The sequence below is a fragment of the Acinonyx jubatus genome, chromosome B1 (assembly GCF_027475565.1).
Source record: "Acinonyx jubatus isolate Ajub_Pintada_27869175 chromosome B1, VMU_Ajub_asm_v1.0, whole genome shotgun sequence".
NCBI classification, from domain to species: domain Eukaryota; kingdom Metazoa; phylum Chordata; class Mammalia; order Carnivora; family Felidae; genus Acinonyx; species Acinonyx jubatus.
This window is the reverse complement of record NC_069382.1, coordinates 146,708,156-146,719,502: the sequence shown is the minus strand read 5'-3', so window position 1 is coordinate 146,719,502 and position 11,347 is coordinate 146,708,156.

The following is an 11,347-nucleotide window of genomic DNA, read 5'->3' as shown; positions in this document are numbered from 1 at the left end:
TTTTCATAGTTTTGATATAGAATTTTTTTTCTCTAGAATTCATAGTTAGCTCATATTACATTTAGTACATTAAATATATTGTTCTATAAAAAATAGAAAAAATACTAAAATACTGTTAATGAAAAATATAACTGATTGACATTTGACTTTATATTTTGATTTTAGAAAGTCAGAATTTTACTGTAATTGACTACTGTTTCATATACTTCCTGGTCCATCATGCTAGATTTTCTGAAATATGTTTTTCTTTGTTAAATGAACTAAAAACATATTTCACTCATGTGGTTCACATCCAAAAAGCCTCAAATAATGAGAGCATCTGGGTCACTCTTCTCATTCTAGCATAAACCCAACAGAGGCTCAAAGTGATTACTAAAGGCTCAAAGTTGGATACAATCAATGATATGGTAATAGCAATGTAATGGGACAGATGGTAGCTATACTTGTGGTGAACATAGCAAAATGTATAAACTTGTCAAATTACTAAGTCATATACCTGAAACTAATATAGCACTGTGTGTCAATAATACTCAAATAAATAATAATAATAATAATAATAATAATAAAACCTTAAAGTTGGGTGTTGGGGGAACTGGAATTAGGACTTTGGCTTTGGGGGCTTTTTTCAGACCTCTGTACTTAATCCCATAATCCTGATTTATATGACAAGTAACCTGTAATGCATATGAAGAATATCTAGAATAGGACAGGTTGAAGAAAAACAATAGAGCTATAAGGAAGAAATAATAGGTAGATCAAAAAGAGATCATCAATGTAATGAACAAATAAATAATTATACCTCAGGACTTTGGACCCGGGAACTTCGTGGTGTGAAAACCACTGGTTTGATGAATATCTATTTCATAGGGCTATAAGATTTCAGACCTGTGATTTTTAATAGATGATATTGGATAAAACAGGCCATATTTACTTGAGTAAATAGTCAATTTAAACAAAAACATTAAGACAATAATAGTACCAGTAGTATGCAAATATGGCAAAAAGCATGAAAGTGGTATGCAAATGACTGATATTTCGGAAAAACAGTGTGGAGGCAGGGGGATGTGACAAAGTTCTGTCCCTATCCCAGAGTCAGGGCCCAAAATCTAAAGGCTAAATCTGGATAATTACAGAATTGAGACAGTCTAGAATAAAACTGGCATGGCTTGTCCAGGAGCATCTGATTCATGGGAGAACTAGGAATATGTCTCTGAAAGTTAAAGGTACCGGTTCTTGTTCTGTTAAAATTACACATGTAAAAGCAGAAGAAAGAATTACCTTCCCTGGATCGGTGGATGGTTGTGGTAAAGTGGAAAGTAGATCAGCACTAAATAATTGAAGATATCACCTTGGGGTACCTTTTGGCATCAACAATCTGGAAAAAGTGGGGATATTTCTGTATCCTTGTATCTTCACAAAGAAGTTAGAGGCAGTTTCCTCACCCAAGAACCATCAACTTGAGCTCTAATAAGTATCTCAGGTAGCACTGGTTCTGAGTTTTGTTGTGTTTCTGGAAGGAGCTAAAGTTACTCTGGCTTGCCACTCTTTCTTTGGTTGGTAGCAAGACAAGAGTATTAAAATCTACAAACATCTGAGGTATCTTTAGAAGAGCTGGGCAAGGAAAGAGCTGATGAAAATATTCACTGCCTTTATTAATAGAAGACCATGGGCAATCATGAACTCATTCAGTTAACATTTACCAAGTTTCTTCGTGTGCCACTTTCTGCTTGGGATTCAAAAGTGAATAAGACATAGTCTCATCTTCAAGAATGTGTAACCTAGCAACACATTAAGTAACTACTAAAATACAAGAGATAAATACCATAATGGAATTATGTCCAATAAGCAATGAGAGATGAGTGTATACAAATGGTTTTGACTTAGAGAACTTATCCTTTGAACAGGGTCTTGGAGGCTGAGGAGGAACTAGTGAGAATGATGTCTACCACAGGCAGAGGGAATAACATAAACAAAGACAAGGATTTCTCAAGGATATACATGAGAAAGTAGAATTTATGAATGCGAATATAGATATACCTAATTAATGCATGTATTCATTAGTTAACTCAGTGAATATTTATTGAGCATTGCTATGTACAAAACAGGGGAATATAATGAAGAATATTCAATAGATCTTCCTCTCAAGGAACTCATAGTCTTATAGAGAAGGATGGCATTGTACCAAATTGCTCCTAGAGCTGTAGAGTATTTCTAAGACAATTTCAGAGAAGGACTAATGATTTCTCTTTGGAGGAAACAGTGGTTGAAAAATAATAATTTTTATTTATTTATTTATTTTAACCATGATAATTTTTTAAAGCTTGAAAATGCTGGACCCATCTTTCCTCTCCTCTGAGTCAGATATGGAAAACCATTCATAAGGAGGCAATTTAGTTTCAAAAAAAAATTCTCTTTGAACTGTTTTACTTCTGACACCAGAAACATCACTAAGAATGAATTATAGTCTTACATACGGGTCATATTGAAAAATTGTGTGAGTACATTTTCTTTGTTTTTTTATTTAGAATTTTTTTTTAACATTTATTCATTTTTGAGAGACAGAGACAGAGCATGAGTGGAGTGGGGGGGGTGGGGTGCAGAGAGAAGGAGACACAGAATCCAAAGCAGGCTCCAAGCTGTCAGCACAGAGCCCAACACAGGGCTCGAACCCACAAACTGTGAGATCATGATCTGAGTGGAAGTCAGACGCTTAACTGACTGAGCCACTCAGGCACTCTGAGTACATTTTGTTAATTATGTAGACATGCCCTAAAATGTATTCTTAAATTTTTTTTAAAAAATAAAATAATTTTTCTTCCTGATTTTGTTCAGTACTAATCTAATTTTAACTTAAAAATTGATGAAATATCACTGGCTGTTCTAAATTGGTGGGGTTTGTACCTCATAGGTACTTGGCAAATATTTGTCTACTAAACAAAATTTTGTGTCATAAAAAAGCAGGCACCCCTAAATTATTTGTGACAAAAAAAAACAAAAAACAAAAAAACAAGAAAACACTTTTCAGCAGAAAGTCTTGCAAGAGATTAATTTCTTCAAATATGGTAGGAGGAGAAATGATCTTAAGCATTTATGTGGGATAGAGATACAATTATAAATTTTGCACTTAAAAATCTCTAAAGAACAATGCTTTCCTTCTCTTGCTTTCCTGGCTTCTCCTTCCCCCTAATCCTTCCAATTCAAAGAATTGAATTTTGGTCAGACTATCCCAGCCAGATGACTAAACAGATTCAGTGTAGTGTAGGAAAATCCAGCCTTAGAGAAACCTTTGACATTCAAACAAACAAAAACGCTTAAAGTGACCTCACCTTTGAAGTGTTTATGCCAAAGCAAAGATGAGCAGTGACAAAAGTTACTCATTCAACAGGTCAATCAGAAAAAGTCAAAGCATTTTTGATCCCTCCCCTCCCTTTGGTTACATTCTGAGTGGCTCATTATCCAGACTGTCTCATGGGGAGGTATTTCTTAACCAAAGCTCAGCAGAAGGGAATGAACTCTCCTTGCTCTTATCAGTGTCAGCCATTTTCTTTCAATGTAACAATTTTTTACCAAGGTACATATTCAGGTCCTTCCCTTTATATAGCTCTCCTACCATCTACTGTTTTCCTGGAGCTTTTAAACATTTTATATAACCAGAATATTGTCCCTCAGTGATTCAAAGATGAGAGATAAAGGGTTTTCTTTCTGCCACAGCCATGGCCACATGACTTGAAGGGTTCATGGTCTCTGAAAGAGGTTATTCATTGTAGTTAAGGATGTGGGCTCTGCAGCTGGCCTACCTGATTTCTTATCTTGGTTCCTCCTCTGTGGGACCTTGGGCAGTCCTTCAACCTCTTTGTGCCTCAGGTTCCCTTTACCAAATGTGGGTAATGATACCTATCTTGTGAGATTATTGCAAGGATTAAGTGAGTTAATATACCTAAAGCACTTAGGATAGTAACTAAAACCTAGTGAAGACTTAGGAGTTTTGATTATTTTATTATTTTTATTATCAAAAGCAGCAGACAAAGGCTATCAAGCAGATATCCTTGTACATAGATGAGATGGGGTGAACTGGTAGAAAATATGTGCTGGATGGTAGATGTGCCCCTCATGAAGGAAAGAGGTGAGAATTGGTGCCCAGGACTTTGGAATCTGAGTGACAACACTGGCCAGAAACTATGCAGAGACTGGGAAGCCCCTTAGGAGCCTAGAAAAGCCCTGATGATCTCCAGGGAGAGTTCCAGCAGATAAGAGTCTAAGCTTGAGATAAGGGGGGGTACCAGAGCCTTCAAGAGTAATCCCTAGTTTCAGAAGTGGGCATTATCAGATGAACACATTTTGGAGAATCCATAAGGGGAAGAATTACAATAATGGATATGAGAAAATTTCACAAGATAATTGAATCACCTGGCTGGGGTTTTAACCCATTGCCTAGGGAAGACAGAACAGTTCTGGAAGAAAGTTATTGTTGTGTAAGTATCAGGAGGTGATGGTGTTATTATCATAGTAACAGTGGCTTAGCAGTGATGATGATGATTTTAATTGTACCACCAGATATGATGAGACTTGCATAAAATCTGTGATGTGAGTAGAAATACTACAAGTTGTGAAAAAGATTAAATGGAAAGATTTGAGCTTTCTTTTATCTTTCGTGTTCTGACAAGCTGTGTGTCTTGTTTCTATAACTCCACATTATGCAAATAAGGTAGACATAATGTCTTATAAGTGAAAAGTTGACTAATGTCATAATTAACTGGTATTTTAGCTGATAAGAGTTCAGAAGGGGATAATTAAGTTCTGTTCATGAATGCAAATTTGCATGAAGTTCTATAAGAAGCTGTTTCTTGAAGGAAATTTTAATTTTTTTAAGTTTATTTGAATTGAGAGAGTGTGTGTGTAAAAGTGAGTGTGTGTGTGTACATGTGTGCATACACGCGCGAGTCGGGTAGGGGCAGAGAGGCAGGGAGAGACACTTCCAAGCAGGCTCCACACTGACAGAGTGCAGAGCCCAACGTGGAAGTCAAACTCACAAACCATGAGACCATGACCTGAGCTGAAATCAAGAGTAAGATGCTTATCAGGCTGAGACACCCAGGTGTCCCCCTTGAAAGAAAATTTAGAGTATTGAGGCAATTAAAACCTGATGAGGACCAAAAAGTTGCATAGGCCATTGGCTTATTGCGTTATTGAAGAGAAGGTGATCGGCCAGAGAAGTACCACACTACTTTGGCCAACACTGGTTCAGTTTTGTTGGTACATTTTCTTGCTCTTATTAATATTTTCAAGTAAGCATCATTTATCCTTAATCATCTCTCTTCCTACTGCTGTTTAATGACAAATTTTGACCTCCACAAGAAGGCAGGGATTGTTTTGAAAGCATGCACAGATGTATTAGCTACAAATATTTTCTAATGAACAAATTCTACTGTCACTGTATCTACCACAGGGAAATATTTATTTCTAAAAATTAAATTTGAAATGTGAAAAGAAAATGAGGTAAAGCCTTTCTTGAGTCAGAAAGAACTATTGAAAGAAAGGTTTGTTACTGCTAGAGAAGTCACATGAGTGCCAAAAGGGGAGAGTAATGATAGGTAGGTAACTTTGACAGCTTTAGTGAATAACTGTCAGGAGTTTTTACATTTAATCAAAACACACTTTGAGCTGCCAGAGCCTTTTGATGTCTTCCTTCCTTCCTTTATTTCTTTAGCAACTTTATTGAGATATAATTCACATACCATACAGTTTACTCATGTAAAGTGTAGAATTCAATGGTTTTCATTATATTCACAAAATTAACTATCACCACAATCAATTTTCAAACCTTGTATTACCCCAAACAGAGACTCTGTACTCATTAGCAGTCCCTCTCTATTTTTTCCTAACTCCCTGACTTTAGGCAATGACTAATCTACTTTCTGTCTCTATTGTTTTGTTTATCCCGGACATTTCATATAAACAGAATCAATCATATAACAAATGTCTTTTGTATTTGTCTTCTTTTGCCTAGCATAATATTTTCAAAGCTATCAATGTGATGGTATGTATCATTTCCATACTGTTTTCCATAGTGGGAGGTAAGACTTCATTTGTTTTCTTTTGCCAAATAATATTCTATTTTATGGGTATGCTATATTTTATTTGTATATTCATCAGGTGATGGACATTTGGATTGTCCCTACTTTTTGGCTATTATGAATCATGCTTCTCTGAGCATTCATGTTCACATTTTTGTCTGGAAATGTGTTTTCATCTCTTTTGCATGCATAGCTAAGAGTGGAATTTCTCGGTCTTATGATAACTCTATGCTTAACATTTAGAGGAACTGCTAAACTTCCCCAAAGTGCCCACACCATTTTACATTCCTATCAAGAGTGTAAAAATGTTATAATTTCTTCACACCTTCACTAATCTTTTCTTTTTTCTCTTTGCTTCTCCATAGTGGTTTTTCTTTCCGTTTTCTTCCTTCTACTCATTTCTTTTGCTTTGTTCTTATTGTATCACCACCCTCTTTTTAGCTAAGTCTGTACATTTATTATTACACTCTTCCTTTATTTCCCTTTACTTTTTTAAATAACGTTTTTAAAAGACAAATATATGTGTTAATAAGATTATTCACAGTTTTCTAGATTACCCACTCTGTGAACTTTGAAATCATAGGACATCTCCCTCTGCACAACTGCTTCACATAGTCAGTCTACCTCTGAATTTTCCTTCCCATTTGTCCCCTTCTTTGCATGTCCTTAACATCATCATACTTCAGGCATTCAATGTGTCTCACCTGGACAAACACAGTAGCTATTAATAGATCTCTTCATGCCCAGATAATTTCCCCTCAAATACATTCTACAGTGTTGCTGCCAGAATTATCTTCCAATTATACACTTCTAATAATGTGATTCTGTCATTCAAAAACCCTTGAATATTTCTCATTGTGTGTGCTGTAAGCTCTTTGGGTTAGTATTCATTCATTCGTTCAATCATTCATTGAGGATATATTTATAGAGATCCCACTATGTGCTAAAACTGATTCTGCTGCTGGAAAAACTGTGGCAAAGACCGATAAGTTATCTCCTTTTATGGAGCTCACAGGCTAGTGGAAAGAGGCTGAAAAGAAGCCAAAGAATAAGTTTCATCTCATGAAAATAAAGCATATTAATGAATAGAGAGTGGATGCCTAACTGAGTAGTAAGGAGTTGTCCCTGCAGAGATGCCATTTCAGCTGAGAGGTGAATTGTGAAGAAACAGCTTCTAGAAACTTTACTTCTGAGTAAAGAACAACTAGGTGGCAGCAAGTTCCTAAAGCTAGAAAAAGAGTGTGAGCTTGTTGAGTTCTTGAAAGAAATCAGGCCAGGGTGCTGGATCATGATCGGTCCCAGAAAGAGTAGAAGAGGTTCAGCCAGAGGGACAAACAAGTATCAAGTCATGGGGTCCCTGAAGGCAATGCCAAAACACTGATAATTCAAAGTGTCATAGGAACCCACTGGACAACTTTAAATATAGGAAGAACATGATATAATTTAGATTTTTAAGAGTCTTTCATTTGGTGTATCTAGCTTAATTCTGGGTTTTTAGTGGATAGTACTTCTCTTCACGTGTGTTATTCTGTTTCTTACATTCACCCATTCCTGTTTTGCTCACAACACTTCCTCTGCCTAAAATATCCTCTCTTCCCCTGTATTTCTAACCTCCTCTTTTCACAGCTGCTGGTATTTCCATTTCTGGAAACCTTTCGATGTACTACTCCAATGCCTTCTCCCTCCTCTAAGGGCCAGTTCCTTTCACTGCGATCCTACTCCAGTTAGCAGCCACCTTGAAGTTTCCTCTACTGCGTTGTTGCTATTTTGTTGGGTTGGTTGTGTTCTATTTCATGTTCTGGTTATTTGTCCTTCACCCTACCCCAGCTGTCCAGCAAGATATATGTTCTGTATCTTGTTATTACCAATAACTTCAATTTCTCCACAATCTAAATTTTAATCAACAAGCTCTGCAACTACCACCACTCTTTTTTTTTCCAGCTCATTACCTTAGTACCCTGACTTCACCCCCACTGGTACTTACAATACATGGATCCTACTATCTTTTCACTGTCTCCCTTCACCCTCATGGTGACATTGCTCTCTTACTTGGCATAAATCCCATGGTCTCTAATTATACTCATTCCTGGCATACATCTTTCGTCCTGTAATCTTCTCTCTGTCATAATCATCTAACAAAACTCCAACCCTGGTTAAATACAACTTTATACCTACTCTGTGTTTATACAAATATGGCTGGGAAAAAAATACCCAATTTTGCTGATGAGTCTCATTGTAAATGCAGGAGCACTAACCTCAAGTTAGCCTCAGTGCTTCCTTGCCATAATACTCATTTAGTTATTCTTTCTTTCTCCCAGTGTGAGAAATAGATAATTATTCATACCTTGTCTTTTCAAATCTTCAATACCTCCTCCTTCATCCTCACCCTCAGCTAGTGGCCTTAAAACAATTTCAGTGAGGAAATAGAAATAATCAGAAGAAAGTATCCACCAACACATCTGCCACCCCTATTGTGCTTTTTTATCTCTTATTTCTGTGCCCATCTGTGTTCTCTGCCTTTCTTCTTGTTATAACAATACTGTTTAACACAGTTTTGGCCCAAAGTGGGCAATAAATTCTGGTTTATTCATTGAACTGTTCTGTTCAAAACATTGTTCTGTTTTCTGCAGAGACAATGAAATTTAACTGAAGGGCATATGGGATAAGGAGTGAAAACATTGGGTTGTAGTCTTATCCCCCTACAATCTGAGAGAATCACTTTGAAAAGATGAAGTCAAGAATTAAGACAATTATCTAGATAATTTCTCCTAATTGCCCAGAGAGTTTCCTCAATATCCCACTCAGCTGTATAATCTGGTCTGTATGTGATCTGTCACATATTTGAAAGTTCTCTGGGTTGCTGTGGCCTCATGAGGAAGAAAGAAGCTGACAGTAGCGTATTTATTGGATTGTATCTTAATGCATGTATTGTGCACTATTATGAGTCAGGCTTTTAATAAGATGTTTGAAGACAATACCGTGTTACAATATTTTACACATTTTTACATGATATTCCATCTCTTCTAGATAATTCTGCATGTAGCACACAGTCTTCAACAGAAAACAAGCAATATTTCTCACATTACTTTTTTTTTTTTTAGAGATTGCTTTGGTCACAGCAGCCTTACCAGCTTTCTGAAGAGAGGTTGCATGTATGGGGTGGAAAGAGCCCAGGTCGTTTTCAGACAAAATGCCTTTGCACTCACTAGTCACATGACCTTGCCTCATTTATTACAGCCTGAGTTTATTAATCTGGAAAATGCAGATGACCCCTACAGAGATATAAGAATGAAGAGCTAGTAAATTCTCACTTGATATTAGCTCTTGCTATCAGACTTGGATGAGGAAGACTGGTTGACCCTGCTGAACAAAATGGGATGGCTTAAAAAGTATAAAAAAAAAAAAAGAAAAGAAAAAAGAAAGAATGAAAGAAGAGAAAAATATAAACACTCTGTTCTGACCAAGGCAGTCCAGCCACTGCGTAGAAGTCACACTCATTTGGGAGATTCCTGTCTATGTGATAACTGAGTGTACAGACAGTTCTCTTGTCCCCAGTTTCCTATGACTCATCCTCACATTTCAGTGGCAAAATACCTGCCACAGGGTGACTGTATTACTTCAGTTAAATATAAATGACATTTGTATGTATATGATAAGCTATCTTAATTGTTGGGAGTTCTTTCTGTCTGTGTTTGATAAATTTGCACAGTGTAATCAGAGCCTTGTGGGGGTGGTTCTAGAGAGTCTTAGGGCCCCTGAGAAGATAGGGAGTGGTCCTTTAGTCAAGGATGCCCCACCTTATTTCAAACAGGTTTGGGAGAGCGGAGGGTGAGGTAGAGGGTGGAAGGGTGAAGCACAGGTCACCCTAACAATAATAATAATGATAATAGCTTTAATTTATATAGCACTTTATAGTTTTTAAAGAGCTTTATCATACCCCGTAACACTTGATCTGCACCCCCATCCCATAACTTTGTAAAGTTCACATGGTATGATTTGCCTATTTTTCAATTGAGGCTATAAAGATTTACCCAAGATAGAGGTTAGAGTGGGAGAGAGCCAAAGCATAAGAGACTGTTAAAGACTGAGAACAAACTGAGGGTTGATGGGGGGTGGAAGGGAGGAGAGGGTGGGTGATGGGTGTTGAGGAGGGCACCTTTTGGGATGAGCACTGGGTATTGTATGGAAACCAATTTGACAATAAATTTCATATATTAATTAATAAATAAATAAATAAATAAATAAATAAATAAATAAATATTTGCCCAAGAACATAAAAGTACTAACTATTGGAGCCCACCTAAGTTCTTCGTCTTCTACCTATGAACATTTTTCTCTGTGGAACACAGGTTCTAATCCAAAATTACGACAGCAATGACCAGTGGGGTATGTGAGAAAAATAGAAACCTGGGAAAAGGAAGGGAAATTTTGTTGAGCAGAACTGTATGAAAAAAAAAAGCAATTTCATTTTCAGCCCAAATCCAAGGATCTGGAAGAACACCAAGACTCAGAAAAATAGTACATGGCAGCACTTAAGAGCTTCTAGTATTTTGCGTAGTAACCAGGGCAACCAAAGCCTTACAGTGGAGCTGTTCAGCAGACCATGTGGGAGAGGCATGCCTTAGTCACATGTCTCACGACAGTGAGGTCACCGACTATCTGGGCTATGACCTTCAGGGAACCCAAAAAAGCAGTAGAGGACAGAAAATGATTTTTCCTGTTGGAGGGAACTAAAATCCTTTGTGGAAGAGACTTAATTCGCTTATAAGTGGGACATTTATAAGCCATTCTATGGAGTCTATTCTCAGAAACCTAAGTAAGAATCTAAGTCAAAGAAGTATAACAACCCCCTAGAAAATCACCTAGTCATTTGTTACACATGTGTGTCTGGCATAAGGGTCATGATCAAATAAATCCTAACACAGTAAACTGTCTTCTAATTGGCACCTTCACTGGGGTCCATTAGCAATGATAACCTTTCACATTTGTAATCTTTTGTAGTTTTCATGGTGTTTATCTGAAATATTGGTACAGCAATAAAAACAGGTCTTGTGTATGGTCCAAGGACACATTGCTATTAACTAGAGGAATTTTCATTTAGGTGTTCTGACTCCAAACCCAGTGTTTCTTCCCTGCTATTTGCTCTAAGCTGCTATTTATTTTGTAAGGGGAACATTTCAGTAATCTGGATTTTAATTTATTAGTTCTTCATAAAATAGAGATTATTTAGAGGGCACAAGAATATTTTGCCAGAGAGTTGGTATTTGAGCTTG